The sequence below is a fragment of the Haemaphysalis longicornis genome, unplaced genomic scaffold, assembly GCF_048455015.1.
Source record: "Haemaphysalis longicornis isolate Haplotype H1 unplaced genomic scaffold, Haemaphysalis longicornis Haplotype H1 scaffold_13, whole genome shotgun sequence".
In the NCBI taxonomy this organism is placed as follows: domain Eukaryota; kingdom Metazoa; phylum Arthropoda; class Arachnida; order Ixodida; family Ixodidae; genus Haemaphysalis; species Haemaphysalis longicornis.
This window is the reverse complement of record NW_027526233.1, coordinates 82,916,325-82,936,317: the sequence shown is the minus strand read 5'-3', so window position 1 is coordinate 82,936,317 and position 19,993 is coordinate 82,916,325.

The window sequence follows — 19,993 nt, the reverse complement described above, 5'->3', positions numbered from 1 at the left end:
GATACATGTTTTGTACCCTTCTGGGTTGTAGTGCTGTCTGTATATATTATACGTTACGAGTGATTGATCACTTTAGGTTATTCGTTAACCATGAGTTAAAGTGCAAGGGGATCAAAATAATTGCAAGGGGAAAGCTGTTGGTAATAGGAATGGCTGAAGTAAAAAATGGCATCTGCTTGGACCCCCTAAAACTGCTTAGCTAGATAGTTTAAAATGTATTATAAAGTTGGGCTCAATTTGCGAACACAATAAAGGATTTGAAACAAAACTTCGGGAACAATGGCCTCAAAGGATCTTGGTATTTGGATTAGAATGGTCGTAGCCATAATATTGGGACATAATTATTTGACTGAACTATTTAGCGGACCAACAAGAAAGCAAGCTCGCCGAAATGTGAACCCCTGAGGATATAACAGCCGAAATTTTGTCAAATAATGATTTTGTTCTGTTAACTTATCTTTCGACTATATATACTTTGGCAACAAACAAAGAATAGCAACCCGGTGACACATACGAATGCATCCACTGCCACCTTTTTAAGAACAGGAATAGTCTGTCTTATTATTAGTTCCTCGGGAACAAACCAGGTCTAAAGATTTTGTTACGGATATTACACAGAATAGGCAATACTTCCTTGGCTCTCAGCTTCCTTTGGGGCACTTGCATGCAGCAAATACCAGCTCCACTGGCTTTAATAAGAACCATCATTAACAGGCACACCTTATCTGACAATGAAGGCCACAGATAGAACTAGTGAGCACAGAGCGACAAACGCGGGAATGAAGGGGTCGCGTGTAAATTCTCGGTGGGAAGTAGAATGTTTGCCAACAGCATGGATGATGTCATCACGGCCAGTGAATTCTTGGCATTTTTAGTAGCTTGTATTACCTATGTGGCTACGCGGGGACTGCTTTCAGTGTGTGGTCTGCAATACTCACAGATCTAGTACCTGAGTACTGTACAGTGCACTGCCACCCTTTTCTTAACGGAAGTTCGTCTGGGAAGACGTTGATGTTCCCCCAGTTTACCTGAAAAAAAATAATATTCTAAAGGCACTAAAAAATACATCGTGTAAAAAATGATAAACCTGATCGAAATCACCTCGTCCAGATGGTGAAAAGGCCGAATTCGCCACGTTATGGAATAAAATATTGGACACGTAACTTCTTTGAACATATTTTATGAACAATGGCTGAAACATCCGAGCATCATATCCGATGAACTAGCACGACGAAGTGGCACAGCGGGTTCCAATAGTGGCCCGACTTCCGTTTTCTAACGGCGCAAACGCCACTTCGTTCTTTGCAAAAACGTTGTGCGCCAAAACAGCAATGAGACAGTCTGCTTGATTCATTTGTGTGGGCTTTGATTGACGTTGGAATGAGCACCTACAGTGTTGCTCTTTGATGACTTCGACGCGTTTGTCAACACGGGTGACAATTTTGAAGCAACCCAGAACGTACAATGAAATAAGCGGTGCATTTTTGGGGGTTTGTGTGCTGCCATAAGACTTTCGTGTGGTAACTTGGGCCCCCATGGACATCTGGGCTAGATTAACCTCTATTGACTTAAACCAACAGGTCGTGTCCACATCGGCTCTTACAGTGACTCTACATTCGTCCTTTTAATTTACTGTTTTCTAAACGTGTGTAATTTTACCAAGCAATAATTCTAAAAAGGTTTTACAACGTTGCGTAAAGCAGCGTATCATTTGTACTTAAAACACTTCGCAAATACATTGTTTTTTTACAACCAGTATTCAAATAATTGTATTTCCGTTAGTTTTTATATACGCCTAAATTTTGTTTTGGGTTTTGCAAATTTTTTTTTAATTATATAAAACAATAAAAAATGCGTGTGTGGTACGCAGTTTCAAAAACTGCCGCATTTTGCGTAGAGAGGCAATGTCGCAACCAAGGGGGAGTTGCGTTTTCGTCGTTCGCGCGAGGGAGCCGTGTGGCCCCTCGTCATCGAGCAGCTCATCCATCCGGCGGCATGCCCCCGCCACGCCATTACTACTTCAACCTGAGGGTGCTTTCGGGCACGTCGGTCGACGCCATCATCGTTGCAGCGGAGGCCATTGTCTCACCGTCCGACCTGTACAGCGTACAGCACATGGGCGGGCTGGAGTTTCAAATAGGAGTCAACACGCAAGCAGCGGTAAGGAAATTCTTGGACACAAACATTCTACGCATAGGAAGCAAACTAGGCACCCTCGAGCTAGCTAACAAACAGTATGTTATCATTGCCGTCTTCTTCTTGACAACCTTTGTTACGGACGCCGAACTGGCGAAAGCTTTGGAACCTTACGGGAAAGTTGTGCACATAGACTCTAACTGTTTTCGCGACAAGCCGTACCTTAAGACAGGACTGCGTTATGTGAAAATGGAAATGCGCATGGATAACCCAGTACCAAACCTCTTGAGAGTCAGCGGCCAAAGGGCCACGTTCGACTACCTAGGCGTGCGAAGGTGTGCTGGCGGTGCGGCATGGAAGGTCATTTCAAGGCCCAGTGCGTCACTCCGCGATGCGACAGGTGTGTAGTGTTCGGGTACGCGACAGAAGGTTGTGTGCGAAATTGTTCGCGGTGTGGCTGGACGCACGCCACAGCCGACTGCACTGCGCGCAAGTCGTACTCGATGGTGGCGGCTGCAGGGTTCTCGGCGGCTTTTCCCCCGTTGCAGGAACGGCGAGAAAGCGGCGGCCGAAACCGAAGTAGACCGATGGAGGTGAACGAGGACGAAGAATTAACCCCTGAAACCACTGCTGACACCAGGAGCGAAGAAACTCAGTCTCACAATACACAGGTAGCTCACAGTAACAGCAACGAGGAGTATACGGAGGAAACCGGAAAAACGCAACATCAAACAAACGGCGAAAACGGCGGGAGCAAAGTGCGCAAGAAGCGAAGACGGCAGCGAGGCGCCAGCCGGAGCGGGAGGGTGTCAAGATGGCGGCAGAGGAGAAGACGGCTGCCATGACAGCAGCAGCCCGGCACTGCTCGGGGCGGGAAGAGGACAAGATGGCGACGGAGAAGATGGCCGCCATAACGACAGCAGCCGGGCGCGGCCCTGGCTGGAGGGAAGGCAAGATGGCGGCAAAGGAGAAGACGGCCGCCATGATGGTGACGGAGACGACCGCCGAGACGGCTACAGCATCGAACAAAGCCAAAGGAGCAGACGGGCGGCCAGAGAGCGAGGAAAACTGAACTTGCGTCGCGACGACGGCGAAAACGAGGCAGGCAACCACTCGGACTTCCGTCCCAGCGAGCCAGGCACGCAGCAGGACACGACGGAAGCAACCCGACAGCCGGGCGAAAGGTGGCGACGCGCGTCGCGCTGCCGGCCACGGCGCAAGTCGCGCTCGCGCAAGTCGCAAGTCGCGCAAGTCGGCACAGGACGATGGAGTGACTTCAGGAACTTCAACCGACGACGACAGGCTCGTCATACACGAGCGAACAACCTCTACAAACAGTGGGGACTGTGCGACCAGCCCGGACGAAACGGATGGCTAGGGGGGGGGGGAAGGGGGGGTGAGCTAAAAGATTACTCCCACCTCCCCTCGCGGGAACCCTGGTGTGATGCGACGCTGAGGGGGGTTCAAGCGCAAGCGGAGAGCACCCGTCGACCGAAAGGCCACCGGAGAGCGGCACACCGGTTATATGCGCAGCGCGCCCGAAGGAGAGGAGACCGCGGAGAGAGAGAGTACTGTACATGCGCAGCATAGGGCACCCTAGCGCAGCACGGCGCACAGCGCCTCCCACCGGCGGAGTGAGAGTGCGCTGGGCCGCACACCCGCAGATGTTGAGAGAGAGTGTTCACTATCACATGGGCACGCGCCGGCGCCAGTGCGTCTGCCGCGGCTATGGCGCAATACAATCCAACCCAATCCATTTTAATCCAATCCAATTCAAACCCAATCCAATCCAAGCCAAGCCAACCCAATCGAATCCAATCAAATGCCCCTCGCGAGAGAGTGTTCGCGATCGGAGAGGAGAGGGGGTGAGCGGAGGAGAGTTCGGACGCCGGCGACAACGATGACGACGGACGCACGCAGGAAGGACAGGGCGGCCGACAAGAGATGCTCTCAGCGTCGCATCTAAAAGAGCAAGCCAAAAAACTGACAGCGACGCTTCGACCAGCAAGGTCAAAAAGAAGCTCAAGAGCACGAAACAGCGTGAGCAACTGTTCCACTCAGAGGAGTGGATGAGTAGCAAAAATTTTGAGGATTTCGAGGACGATGAGATGTGTTTCTAAAATAATATCATAATTCTCTACATGTTTTTTTTCTCATTGAATTTTCATTGCAGTCGCGGATTTTTTTTTTTTTTTTGCTTGCTGGCTTGCTTTGTTACGCGGACGAAAGCAAAGGAGATGTACGCGCCCGGAGCATGTGTCAGAGAGGAAATGCGTCCCACATAGTCTGTCACTGGTACAGATGGTAGAACATAGGAAATACGTTCCACATAGTCTGTCACTGGTACAAATGATAGAAAATAAGCAATCGCGCGGGAACGGTCCCGAGCGTATAGGCTGGGACGATGTAAAGGACAACATTGTTTTCGTGTGTTCCGGGGCCCCATTGGGACCCGCAGACCATGTGAACCCCTTGGCGAGCAAACGGACGGGAGCTATGAGTGATAAGCGGCGGGCACGCCGACCCCAAAAAGACAACATCAGGCGGCTAACAGCTGTAAGGAAATGCATGCAGGAGAAAGCGCATTCCATTCCCCGGTTTCACGGTATAGTGAGCGCTGGAGCTTGCCGGCCGAGTGCTGTGCAGGGCTCGCCCTAAAGGGAAAGCAATCAGATAAACCACATGTAGGGGACACCGCATTTCCCAAACATCTTTTCATGTCTTGCACTGTTGCGCGGCCTGCTGGTACAGCAGACGCGCCCGACGAACGGGGCTTATCCCACGGAATTGCAGCGCCTGAAGGGGTGTCAATGGAGAAGCGTGCCCGCAAATATCCAGCGACGAGAAAAAAGTATTGTGTTGGGCGGGGTGCGCCTGCCAAGGCAGCTAGGGCAATGCCCCCCCCCCCTCCTCCTGTAAGGTGGCTCAGACACGAGAGCCACCTTACCGTCCTCCTTAATCCAATGCCAGCAAAAAATAGCAGCAGGCGCAAGTGTGTAACTGTCCTTTTAATCCAATATCAACAAAAAATAGTAGCGTTTTTTTGTCTATTTGTGGTTATGCCGGTTCAGTGCAGAAGACCGCAATGCCAAAAATGTCCAACACAGGACTGCAATGTGAAAATGTAAATGCAGAGTGGCGGACTGTACGCGCACAATGGGTTTTGCTTACCCCGGACACTGTGATGGAAACTCAATGCTCTTCTCTTCTATTCACGAATGTCTCGATGTCGCTGTCAGTGTGTGACTGTGCGGACCTTAACAATCCATCCCAAAATTGCTGAACATTTGGACTTGGAACGTCCGGGGTTTTGGAACGCCCACCAAACAACAGCAAATAATTGATCTCGCAAAACAAAGCAGATGTGACATACTGTGCATACAGGAAACGAATATAAAATCTAGTCAGGATGTTCCAAAATTCGAGACTCAACATGGCGTTAAGGGTATCGTTTCTTTTTCAATGCAGAATTCCTGTGGAGTTGGCATAATAGTCTTTAACACATCTTTGCTGGCACATAGCCACTTCACTTTTGATACAGAGGGTAGAATAGCAGTCTTTGACTTTCACTGGAGCGGTGGTCGATACCGCATAAATAATCTTTATGCTCCCCCATACCTTTCTACTTGGAAAAACCTGTTTAAAAACATAGAGCATCTGTTCCTCGAAAACCGGCATGTCATATGCCTTGGAAATTTTAATTGTGTACTGAACCAGAATGACAGGATAGGGCCCTCACATAGGGTAGACTACCAATGACGCGAATTAAACAAGTTAATGCTTCATTTTAATTTAATTGAAGCACATGTAATCCTTCACGGAGCAACAGTCCATTACACATGGCAACAAGGCAGGACGAAAAGTAGGCTAGACAGAGTCAACGTTAGTTCGGTTCTGGCAGACACTGTCACAGAGTGCGAAATAGTGGAAGCTGCAGAATTGATCCCACAAATCTCGGACCACAACCCTGTAGGAATTAAAATACCTAGCAAAGGAAACCCAAGCAATAATCAAGCCTGGCAGCTAGACACTCGCATACTATATGACAGGACATGCAAAGCCAGCCTGAGAAACAGAATAGCAGCATCAATCGAAGGGAAGCAAGTTAACGACTGGAACTCTTTAAAAGTGGAATGGAAGACCCTCTGCTTTGACGAGGGAAAGAAACTCAGACACAGGCAGTCAGATGAGTTAACAAATATATTAAAACGAATGAGAATAATAGAACGAGGCAACCCCGAAACGCTACTAATGCAGACCTATCTTAAAGATTTAAAGCTGAGACACTCCAGGTTAAGTATAGCTCTACTCCACCTCTGCCAGTGTTCATAGAGCCAGACAATCTCCCAGTGCCAACCCAGAAATCTTGAGGTATGAACGAAACAGACAGCTGAAAGCAGAAGTAAACAGGTCAAATCAAGCAAATATCACACCAGGGGATATCGACAAGTTCATTTCCCACTTTCAGGAAATGACCTCAAGTGAAACAACCAGAGACGTTGACAACATTATCTCCAGCCCCTGTTTAGCAAGTCTTCCACAATTACCAGACGAGGACTTTGTACACTTAATCGTCCCGATCTCACTAAAAGAATAGAGTCAATGAAGAAACTCCACAAAGGCAAGGCACCAGGCGTGGATGGATTGCCAGTTGAGCTTTACAGTACGTTCTGGGACCTTCTTGGACGCTTTTATGCGCAGTACTAAATAATATTTTAACAACGCACACAGTACCCCGCACTTTTAAACGAGGAAGACTCATCCTAATACAAAAAATGCCGGGGCATGGAACGAACCCACAAGTTGGCACCCCATCACACTACTGGGGTCAGGCAACAAATTACTCGCATCAGTATTAACAAGGCGCCTACAGCTTACATTGCCGCAAGTAATAACATCATGGCAAGCCTGCTAAGTTATAGACAGAAACTGTCAAAGCTTGAACATGTTGAACAGAGACATATTAGAGTACACCGAAACGAGACTGGCTAGAGGCTGGATTAGCTCTTTGGATCAAGCGCAGGCGTTTGACAGAGTAGAACACAACTACATTTTCGCAGCATTAACAGCCTTTGGATACCCACAACAGTTTATTACCATACTGGCAATTCTTTATGAAAACATGCAGAGTGATCTACTAATAAACAAACAGGTAGTAACTAGTCAGAGCCTAACAAGAGGTGTCCGGCAGGGGTGCCCACTTTCCCCACTACTCTTCGTTTTAGCAATACAGCCGTCCTTAAAAAATGTCGAACATACCATGCATATCTTAGGCTTACAGCTACCGTAGAGCCGGACAGTTAAAGTAATGGCGTATGCCGATGACGTTACATTGTACCTCAGCGACGAAGACAGTTTAGTGCATGCACTTAATTGCTTTGAGGAGTATTCTGAGTTAGCTGGCGCAACACTGAATTGTACAAAAAGTAAAGCCTTAAGCATAAGTCCAGTAGGAAAACAACACATATATGGCATCCCAGTGGTCACACATATAGAAATTCTTGGAGGTTCTTACACGTCAAGCGCGGTATCACTTAAGACATGGAACCAAGTACTTAAACAACCCAGGGAGGATGTAAATGAAGCTTTAGCTTACGACTTTCCATACGCTGTCAAAAGGTATCTCGCACTAAACGTGTTTACAGGGAAAATATGGTACATAGCAGGGACAGCTGCCCTTCCTCGACACATAGCGGTCAAAATCACATCTGAAGTACTGCGCCTATTTTGGACGGATAAAACAACCTTGGTCAAAACGGGGAAACTGGGCTTGCCCAGACAATTCGGAGGGTGGAGCATCCCCTCAGTAACACACTATGCCATGACCTATGCATTGAAAAGTGTTCTTATGGTCCTTGATCTACAGACTGGGCATCCAGCAAGACAGCTAAGTGTATATTTCTTGGGAGCGCAGGCTAGGTTATTGCTCCAGCACACGCCGGATGGGCCTAATGCAACTCAGGACCCCCCTTTTTACACCAAAGTAATAGCAGCATATAGGAAACTAACTACACATATTTCACAAAGGGAAATAGAAGATATGAAGAATGTAGAGCTGGCTCAGAAACTAGATGAGACAAACCCTGAAAACCTAGACGAGAAACAAAAGAACTTTCCCTGGCGCACGCTGATCAATGCAAACGTGCCGGGCGAAGCCCAAGACGTAACATGGAGGTACGGGTGGTCAGTCTTGCAGACAAGAACTGTCTTAAGGAGGCGGGGTACAACAACAACAGACACGTGTGCGCACTGTAATCAAAGGGAGATAAATGAACATGCAATGGTCCAATGCACAGGGGCCAAAACAATTTGGTTCATTGTGACCAGGGCATACAGACAACTCCGCATCCAGGACTTCCTGGAGGGCAGACGGTGGCCAAAAATCCCGCTAGCAATACTCATCATAACGATTAGTTTTTATGTACTGTGGATAAAGAGGTATACTGCTGTCAAACAATCGCGCCCCCGACGAAACCAGTGGAACTTGCTGAAACACATGCACGCGGAAATAACAGAAAACCTGGAAGCAGAGCTCTTCTTCACGGGGAAGAAGAGTTCCTCAGAAAATGGTGTTGTCCTTTTATTGAGGTCTAAAACGGGTGAGTACACTTGAGTTGCACTCCAATACACGGATTACGCTTCACGGGAACATAAAGGGAGGCTTATAAAAGTGGCTGCGTCTGAGCCGCACTTCAGTACACGGGTTACATATCATGGGAACATAAAGGGAGGCTTGTAAAAGTGAGTGCACCTGAGTTGCACTCCAATAACGCACGGGACAAGTTTTGCGGGACCATAGGGAGAGGCTTGTAAAAGACGCAAGCGCCTCGGGCATGGATACTTCCCTCCCGCACCCGGGTACTTGGCGCCTCACTCTTACTGCAAAGTGCGCGCTCTCGCAGATGTAAACCGCGTACTAGTGTATTCACAGGTGTAAGCCATGTGGTGCGGATGTCAACCGCGTGCTTGTGTTGCTACTGCCAAGGCAGTCCCAGATTCATTCTGTAATAGAGGTCATGTTCTGGGTATTTAATAGGTTTCGGCGCCCCCAAACGGGAAAGGTGGTGCAGTTAACAAACCAATGCTTTGCATCTTGTATTTGCCTTTGTATTTGAATGCTTTGTATTTGTGTTTGGAGCAAGGTGAACCCTGTGTAAATGAAACATCTTGTGTAAAGGGAGCGGGTGCCTGGGATGGGGGAATGGTTCTCTCCCCTCCCACCCCAGGACACTGGCTGTCATCTCAGTGCAAATTTATGTACCAAGAAGTGTGCACCACCTGTAATTGTGTTCATACCGTGATAGTTCTTGCCTCATTTCGTGAAATGTATCTGCTTTGTTAACAAGGAGCGATGTCGACCTGGAATGTAACGGACGGACCGAGTGTGTTTGCGTGGGAAAATATAACCACGAGTGTTTTGTATCTGCTTTTGTAACATGAGAAAATAAAAATTCCTTCTTTACATTCTGTAGAAAGTTTCCTTTGCGCAGTATGAAGAGCTCTCTATGTAGTTTTGTTGGATGCGAATCGTTAAATACTGGGTGTTTGAAGGCGTTTATGCAGTCCCACAGACAATTTGGCTCCACAAGCGATGTGTGTTCTATGTGGACCAGTCGTTAGGTTGAACTGTCAATTTTACGTTGTGTAAATGCCTACCTGCTACGATGCCGCATCTTTGAATAAGTTGTGGTAGAAATCTGCAATGTTATTGGTTGATAGGATGGAATTCAAAGGTTTACAACGGCAAAACGCCGCGGTGTGTCGTTTGTTATGGCTGAACAATTTGTTTCTTTAATTATTCGTTCCCATAATTTTATACATGTTATGGTGAAAAATAGCCTGAATTTTATAGTCGGCAACTTCACTATGCCCTGAATCCTGCATATATAAAGGAAGAATAACAGCAAGATACCGTTCTACTCAACCAATTTGTGAAGTGTATACTAAATTTCTCTCACGGAATTGCCATAAACTCAAGAGCCGCAATAATGTCGCATCAGTGAGGGTACATACCCTACTGAAAATTACAGGTAGGAAAATAATACAAATCGAGTCAAGACAATATTATGGTGATTTACAATTAGTACACGTCACATTCATTCTGTAAGTAAGGAGACGTATTGGCCAAGAGCATCATGTTCGTACCGAGAAAAAATATCCCGGGTCATCACCAGTAACAGGAAACCTAGGGATGAGCGAGGCATGCAGGGTATAAGTGTATTCTTGGGGCCCTGACGTTTTCTCCCCGCAGATAAAACCGATGGCAGGTAGAGGTATACAGCTTTGCTTGAAACACGAAGCGGTCTAGTGCAAGAGTTTGAAAACGAGCATCTCTTTGTGTTCTTTTAGTGGGCGTTACGATCTAGGGCGAGGCCTTGGAAAACGAGTGTCCCAGTGCTTTAGTACCGGCGACGTCTAACGACGACGACAGGAGACGCCGACGGCCCATGCCCCGAAGGGGCTTCGCCCAGAAAAGTCGTACAGCTCACATCTTGTAGTGATTACCAAATTCATTGAATGTTAGAAGATTCAGCCAGTTCGGAAGGCAAAGCGAACGATCGGCGAAGCGTAAATGGTGCGTGCGCTTGAAACGAGCCAATGTTGCTTTTTAACTGCGGAGCTGCTCTACCTCTTTGCTTGGTGAAGGTCGGTTCTGGTATCGTATCACGCTCCTTCCGGAGCAGGTTTCTCCGCCCGCTAAACCCGTACCGGTATAGAAAAAAGACAAAAAAACATAACAAGGTCTCAGGGCTTTCGTGATTTCATATAATACGGCACATATTACCCCAAAAACAATGGCATTCAAGCAATGCATCTAATTTAAACGTGAAGTCGTCTATAGGGAGACCAATGGAAGCTTGTTCGTTGTAAGCGGGCTTTTGCCCAGTGCGTGTTGCACTTTAAAAAAGGGCAATCTACGAAATAAATATGATTACAGTAGACCCCTCTTACGCTTGTGTTATCCACACTGTTCCAAAACGAATTGTACGGCAATTAGCCCCTAAGACGACTCCATCGTTACGCCGAGTTTTGTTTACGTGTTATTGCTGGTTCGCTTACAGTGCAGGTGTAAACGTTACAGAATGACTGTCTGCAGTCAATCCAGGTTCATCTATGGAGGGAGGTTGTGGTCAGAGAACTGCTGTAACTGTGGTTCTATCGGAACTGTAGGGAAAGAAATTATATGACAATTACCGGCTACTAACACCGTGCACCACAGCTCCACTGATTGTCCTTATTCACAGTATAGAATGGCACTGAATTTTTGGAGACCAGCTATCAGCCTACCATATTTGAAGTGGTTATTGCGTTCTAAAGGCTAAGAGCAGGCGATACTAAACTAGGTCCCGAATATTAGTTCTTAAAAAATTTTCTAACAACGCGTCAGTAGCGGTGTCTTACACCACAAACATACGTTTAAATTTCGTTGTGGACATTGTGCACCATACTAAAAACAACATAGCTTTAATTGCTTTCAAAATTCAGCACGATTCCACTCTATGACGGTGGAAGACCAGCGGAGCTGTTCGTGTGAGACCGTCGTAATGGGAATGACGTTACCGGGTAACCAACCGCAAGCGTTGACACAGCGAGCAAGCGACGCCTTCTCGGTTGGCAACGGACTCCTGCTCAAACAGGTGCGTCGCGCCGGTGCAGAGTGCAGCGGGATTGCAGTCACCCCCATCTTCAGTTTTCCGCTTCGCGTTATTCAGGGTGCCGATTGACATCGCGCTTAAGCGTCGTGCCGTCGGCTCGATCGTCGTTGTCTTCTGCCTTCTGTGCACCCGCCGGTATGCCCACGCCAGCGCTCTTTGAAGGCCCGCTGTCCTTCCTCGCCGTGCACAAAGCGCGTCCCGCCAACATCTCATCCGGAACACAACTGCAGTGACGCCTCCGGGAGATGTAAAACGTCACATTAGAGATGCGCACACATTGCGGGTGCACGGCTGTCGGAGAGCGAGAGAGAGGGAGATCCCTTTATTTTTCGAGCGAGTTGACTAGGAATGCATGGTGGCCACCGCCCGAAGGTTTGCGGCGGCGGTGGCTGCTCGGTCTTCCAGACGTAGCTGCACCCCCGGTTGGGAAATGCCCCGTGCGTACTCCACCTGCACGACGCCGAAGATGGGCGGAAGTGGGTTAAGAGAACAGGCCCACATATAATGGGTTAGTGTGTCTAGGGAGTCACAGAGGGGACAGTTGGTTGAAGGGAACTCAGAGGAATAGATCTTGTGTAGGAGGACATTGGCCTGAAGGAGTCGCCAAAGGCGCTCGTGAGCGTTGGTTAGGGATGTGAGGGCGGGGTGGTAGCGGACATGGGAGAGGGGGCAATGCTCCGTGTCTTCTTGGTACGAAAGCATTCAATGGCGGGCCGGCCGAGCACTGTGGTAGAGTGCAGGAGCGAGCACAGCGCAGCTGGTGAATTCTCGTGCTGCTTTGTGGGCCACCTCGTTGCCTCCCACCCGTGTGGGCCGGTGTCCAGATGATGTCGACTGGTTGAGTACAGGGAATTTGGAGGTTAAATCTGAGTTTCGTAGCCGACGTACCACGGCGAATGAAGTTTTGAATCGACGCCTTCATATCAGTAATTGTAATTGTGTTTGCGGCGTGGTGATAAGGGCCAAGGCAATTGCTGCCCCTTCTACAGTTGTGAGAGTGCCGGAGAAAAAGGGTGTCCCACAGCGCAAGAGGAGGACGCGTGCGCTATGCCAGGGATGTGCATGGTGGAAGAACCGGGGGGTTGAGAAAGCGATCACCTTTCTTGTCCTACAGATCAAAAAACCCGCGGCTAGCCTATAACAGGTCTACTTCAAAATAACGATTTAGGCAATATTTACTTGACTTTAAATTCACTGAAAGGGCAGTGTGCGAGCGAGCACGGTAGGATTATTAATCTGCCCATCTCCTATTTGGCATTGCACAGGACTGCTCGCGCTCTGGTAGACGGCGCGGAGGACCCCACCACGAAACCGTGATTAGAACTATGCTAAAAATGGTCTCCAAGAGCAACTGGCTCTAGAAGGTCAATCAGGGATGTCGTCCTACCCCTTGGATGTTCTTGGCATTGTTTTGTTCTTTCAGTACTGAAACACTATGTGTGGGCACATGTGGCCACGTCAACTTTGAAAGTACGATGAAGGCCGTGTCGACCAAGCTCGCATTGAACTTTTTTTCATTTGCCAAACTCCCATTGACCACTTTACCATTGCCTTTTTTTCCATTGGTCTCTTGTGTTCCCCTTAGGTGATTCTCCCTATAGAAAACGAGTCATCCATTATGCCTATTTTAAAGGGGCGCGTACAGATTGCTGTATCATTGCGTGGCAAGGAGGAGTGCACCAAGATTATTCATAGTGCAGGGGAAGGGTACAGAACATTTTATGCAGTGCTTTTACACGCTGCCGTTAGAGTAAGCTCACGCCTTCATTTTGTATATATCTGCTTGTAGAATGAATAGTTCAGCTATACTGTTAAAACATTCATCTCATCAAAACGGTAGCCGTTCTCGTATTACGTTGCCTCCGCAACGTTATAAAATGTAGCGCCAGACGTGCGGTTGATGAAGGAATCAACAAGCAACATCATTACGTATTAGAGAAAAATACCCAGAACAAACCTTCCAACGGGAAAATAAGAATATCACAAGTTCATATGTCAAATGTTTGCTCCAATGCGCCTAACATAGTTAAGACCAGTGCGCGACGGATCAGGTGCTCATATGTCTCCTTGTGGATGAGTTAAAAGAATTTAAAATTTATCTAAGGGGGAATAAAACAGAAAATACGGTTCCAATGAAACGCAAAATTATTTGACCATGTCCTATCGCAGTCCGAACAGCACCTTTAAATAACGATGTCGTTATAGGTACTTCGGATGTACACGCTAATTATCTTAAAGCTATGTCAGGAGGACCTGCAAAATATCTCAAAAGTCAGGTTCGCCATGCGCGTCAGAGTTTGTCATGATTTTACCCAATTCGACAAGCAACTTCCGTTCGCTTACTAACCAAAGTTTCTGTTAGTTTGCCAATGTCCACGCCTTCGTCAAATTCTCAAGTCCCGTTGCGATTTTCGAAGTAGTTTCCACAACCGGCTTTTGTCCTTATTATGCAGGTTTGACATTAGTCCTTTGTTCCAATGTGTGCAGAGTTGTATTGAAGCTATTCTTCACGCCGCCTCACAATTCAAAGTGGAAGCGGCATGTCATGATTTTTTACCTTATCAGAGAAAACGCTATCACTCACTAAAGCAACAGCCAACGTAGCCATCGGTAGAGTTGCGTCTGGCAATGTGAAATTAATAGTAGTCATTAATCATTGCAGTGACTCTAGCTAATCAGCGAGCAGGAGTGGCTTGACCGGTGGGCAAAAATCAAGTCATACTGCTGTAGTTGTTTGTATTCAGGCACGGGTGACTGTGACTCTGGTTAGTCAGTGAGCAGAGGTGGTTTTGCCAGTCGATAAAAGTCAAGCAAGATGCACTGAGAGGCGGACGACGAACGGGAAGCGCGTAAGACGTACGTCGAGCCTCTCAGATCGTGTACAACCCACGTACCTTCAAGGAATGTTGTAGGTATGACCGAAGTATTTATATTTTGTGGGCACATTCGACGTACATTTAGACGCTGCGTTAAACCAACCATTGCTTTCTAAAGCAATGCAAGGTCAGCAACCGAGGAAAGTAAACGTATGTGAGTAATAGCTAAATACATTCAGGATAATATCAAGGTTTAGAACGGCAAATAAACGTTAATTTCTAACATTCATAGCGGTTTTCGAAATACTGCAGTAGAACAATAGCACACGAAAATGTGTTCTCAAATAGGGTTGTGGTATGTAAAGGGATACAATTTTGATTTAGTGCTAATGGGATGAACGCGGACGTAACTGAAAATACCGTGCAAAAATATCAAAGAAACCACTAAGGTGCACGCTTTTATATTCTATGCACCTTAGTGGCTTCTTTTATATTTTTTGCAGGGTATTTTCATTTACGCCTGCGTTCAGCCCATTTGCCCATCAGCCCATCAAAACGCACTAAAGATATCTCCAGTGCTTCTTATAGGCAAACTTGCTTGTAACGAGCATAATCCCGGCAAGTTGAAGCACACGAAAGCAACTCGCTGTCTTTGCTCAGCGCCATTCCTAGCTGGTGGGCTGTAGACACCGACCTCGAGGATTTTCTGTTCATTATTTCAGAACACGTGAGCCGACTTCTGGAGTAGTATCAGAACATTCGTCTCTCGCTGCAATACCAACAACACAACACCATGCAGCATTGATAGCAGCCCACGTAGCTTCACACAAACAATTAACCTTTCGAAAACTACGACACACCAGACACATAGGTCACGTTTTGAAGGTAACACGGTGCTTCGTAGCTTTGGGCAAATTTTGTTGCGGATAAATGATACAGAGAAACGAGCTGCGATAAGTCCGCGATTGACATTTGGTTCGGATGTGGTGGTGATCCAATCCCTAACATACACACGTGATATCAACATTACGCTAATTACAAGCGCTAACCGGCACCTGGCGTTGCCTCCGCTAAAATTGAACAAATTTTAAAGTCAATGAACACTAAAGATAATCCAAGCGCAGACAGTCAGATGTTGATAGCTTGAAGAACATTTCAGCGAACTCGATAACAGGCCAGGTTAAATCAGAACGTCGGGTCATGTCCCAGCAGCTACCTTGTCGTGTTATATGATTGTGTTTAGAGGTGAGCATGATGTGCATGTATCGAAATACTTCATATGCAACGAAAACGCAACGCACCGCACCTCTAGTGAACGACACCGGAAAATGCACACCCATATGTTTGCTGCATGCTTAGGCGCCGCACGAAGCACTAACATTTAAAACAGGCCAGGCATAAAAAAACCTCGCATCACCAACTCGCGACTTTCATGATCTATCGTAGCGTCTGGTAGCGCTTGTATGGTTTGTATCAGCACATCCTCCGCTACTCACGCCATGCCGAACGCCTACTGCGCTGCTTCGTTACCGCGAAGTTGCCTAAGGGATAATGGATGTAGTCACGCCTATACGTAAGACCTTTCCAGGTAAAAATTTGCTCCTGCATTTATTTCGGCCTCTCGTCCGTACACGAACCATATATTTCGTTTTTGGGCTCCGGAAGGGTCTTCCTGTGGTCTACAGGGGGTGCTTCCGAACGTTTCGAAGCTGGTTGCCGCGAGAAGAAAACTTGAACTGTCAACATAATCTAAATGAAAGAAATGGACAAGCTTTAAGGACAAAAAAAAAACAACATACACCTGCGAAGCACCGCTGGCCAATGAAGATCAAGAAAACGAAATCCGGAATAGGTATCGACGTCTGCCGATTACAGAATGAGTTTCATACAACACATAAAATGCGTGGAGGCAAGCCTGATACGACACAACAATGATCGGTTGAGTCCCACAACTACCATTTCTCTTAACCGTACCTATTGGTATCCATCAGTAAGTGGAAGACTTAGGAGCAAGGCAGGGATACCATAACTTACAGTACGAATTACCCTGCCCCCGTGACTCTCGAAACACTTATGCACTGATTTAGAACAGCATACGTGCCGTGACACTTTTACAGAGCTTGGATACAAGCTATTGTGTTACCGCGCTAAAACAGGGGCGCAATGTTGCAATTGCTGGTAATCACCGTCTGACAGCTTTGATCCGAAGCCTGTAACAGGTTTTTTAAAAATAATACAGGATTCGGGTCACTAATAAATACCGGGGTACACTGGACAGTTGTCTACCCGGTTTCCGAGCAGTACGCTCTCAATTGGCAAGCTGCTGCCCGTCGAATACTGCATGAAGGATGCTTTTCTCCACAAAAAACACGATGCGCGTTATGAGACCTTGATAGGGCACACGGCCGTAGTTTAACGTTATAGCATTCTCTCGACCGCTGGCGTATTGGCAAAGCGGCATGCATGTGGTCCGAAAGAATATTAAGGATGAGGGATACGCTGCACAATCTAGATAGTATCAAAAGAAAAATGTTGAAATCTTGAACGACTAGGGCAACGTATACGGGTTTAACAGCTTTTTGAATGAATTCTGCGCATAATCCGTCGCATTCACACAGCACTCTGTGAGTTTGTTCGAAATAGAGTTTTCTTTTCTTGATTACTGCACCCAGCTGCTATTGTGAGACAGCGAGCAAAAAAGAAAATAAACTTTAACAAAATCGAGTAAAGTCTTTGAACAGCGTCCTCATTGCAGTGTGCCTTGAGCTCGGGCCACATCGACAGCCCTTCCAGTCAAGTGTAGCTGACCCTCGAGGCCGGAGCTGCCCGAGGCTGTCTAACATTGCCATTTGGAAAGACACATTGCTTCGTTAAAGCTAAAAGGACAAAGAAGACCGGAATTTCAGGTGCAGGATGCTCTTTGCTGGCTGCCGGCAGATACCTTATTTCCTTACTGCGCTTCTGTTTGCGATGTTTTTAGTAATGGTATTGTTTTCCTTCGCGTGCTTTTTTTCAGGCTCAGCTGCCTGTAATCGTTCATTTTATCTGCCGTTGCAGGGAGGGCTATGGATATCTGCGAAAACTCGTAGCGAGTGCAGAGATATGGTGCCACTTTATTGTGTTTTGAATAAAGTGTCTCTTTTCTATCGCACCAAATTGGAAGCAGGCATGAAACAAAACCCGGTTCTAAAATTATTCTACATTTGTTTGTTCTCCTTCGTAACACGGTGTTGTAAAACTCAGCTGATAAGCCTTTTAGGTTAAAAATAAAGCTCGGATATCGAGACAAGGTACACGCGGTTAAAATGACTGTATTTACACTTTTTTAATTTCGAAAATATAAAGCTTGGATACTGATACGAGATAGACGCCATTAGAAATGCCTGTATTTATACTATTTACAAATGGGAAAATCGGAGACACAGCAAATGACAGTTTCAGATACTGTCGGGTGCTACACCAAAGGGTGTCTTCTCCTTCGTCCACGTTTGGCCACATGCCCTTAACTGGGATTCCTCTTCATAGCAACGGCTTCATAACTTAACGAAGCAGGGCTGGTCCATAACGTAACCCCCGCCGGTGAAAGCGCCGTCCCAACGTTTTTTAATCAGGGGCCGACAGAGCCGAGGTGTGCAGTTCCAGCCAAGCGAAATGGGCGACGGAAGAATATGACTGAATCGTGCTGACCTCGTACGTGACGTTGGTCACCTGACTTAACACCTTCTAAGGGCTGACGCAGCGTGAAAGTAGTTCGATTAGAAACCCGAGGTGACCACAGAAGGACGAGGGAACCTAGGTTATACTCTGCGGGACGGTGGCGCTTGTCATAAAAGGTTTTGTGGTGTGCTTCGGACCGGTTGATGTGTATGCTGGCAATCAGTCGTGCGTAGTCAGCACGGGCGATCGCGTCGCTCACGTATTCTGTTACAGAAACATGGGAAGGATGCCACAAGGTATGCAGTGGCAATGTAGGCTGCCTGCCATACAAGAGGGAAAATATAGAATACGTGGCGTTGTCATGACGTGACGAGTTATAAAACGTCAGAAACGGTAACGCTACGTCTCTGTCGCGATGTTCCGGTAAAACATAAATGGCTATCATGTCGGTGACGGTACGACTAAGGCGTTCAGTGAGTCCATTCGTCTGAGGATGATACGCAGTGGGGAAGTTATGCTCAGTGCCGCACGAATGCAGGATGTCCAAACAACGTGGGATAAAAAGGATCGCCCTCTATCGGTGAGGAGTTGGTAAGGGGCTATATGGTTGAGTATAACGTCATGTAAGAAGTAACAGCAACTTCGGTAGCACAAGTGGTTGGAGGGACCTTGTGGATGGCAAAGTGAGTAGCCTAGTCACTGGCAATACAATCACTTGTTTCCCAGAGTGGTAGTAGGAAAAAGTCCTAGCAAATCGAAACCGACGCGGTAAAACGGTTCAAAGGGGACATCGATGGGCTGCAGGACGCCGGCTAGGCACACAGTAGGGGTTTTGAGTCATAGACAGTCATCACATCAGGTTGCATAGCGGTTCAGCTGAGGTGACACGAGGTGACATAGCACTGGCCGAATATGTACCAATTGGTACATGTTCGGCAAGAAAAACCTTTGCCGAACGCTGTAGTATGTACGCACAATGCTTAGACAGGCCGCATTTGCTTTTTCATGAAGGTACTGTAGGACAGACAACCGAAAGTGTTCTGCAATGACGAGAAAGAGCTCGAGGTCATCTGTGTGAAGATTTCGGCTGTAAAAAGACGCCTCCTTGAGGGGATAGATACCAATTGAAGCGTCCCGCAGAGGATAGTGTAGGCGTTCAATGATACGCCGCAAGCATTCATCGCGTCGTCGTTCGACCGCAATTCTGAGCAGGCCTGATACGGAGGAAACTTGGTCGTCTATCTCATTTCCATCAGGAGTGGTAACGGGATAGTGAGACAAGGATTCGGCATTCCGGCGCAATCACCCGAACTTATGTAGAGCAGAAAGCAGCATTTTTGAAGCCTGAGTGCCCAGCGGCCTAGCCTTACTGTTGGGTCCTTCAATGCTGAGAGACAGCGAAGGTTACGGTGGTCTGTAACCACAGAGAATGGCCGTCCACAGTGATACGGTCGAAACTTGGTGACAGCCCATACCAGTACCAAACACTCATGTTAAGTAATATAGTAGTATCGTTCGGCTGCAGATAATAGGTGGCTTGCAGAAGCGATCACACGATCTTTCCTGCAGGCGTTGCGCCAGAACTGCTCCGATGCCTTTGCCGTTCGCATCAGTGTGAATTTTTATAGGGGCGGGAGTATCAAAATAGCCTAGGACGGAAGGTGTTGTCCACCGAGTTCTTAAGGTCCGAAATGCACGTTCTTGATCAGGCCCCCAGAAAAAAGGTAC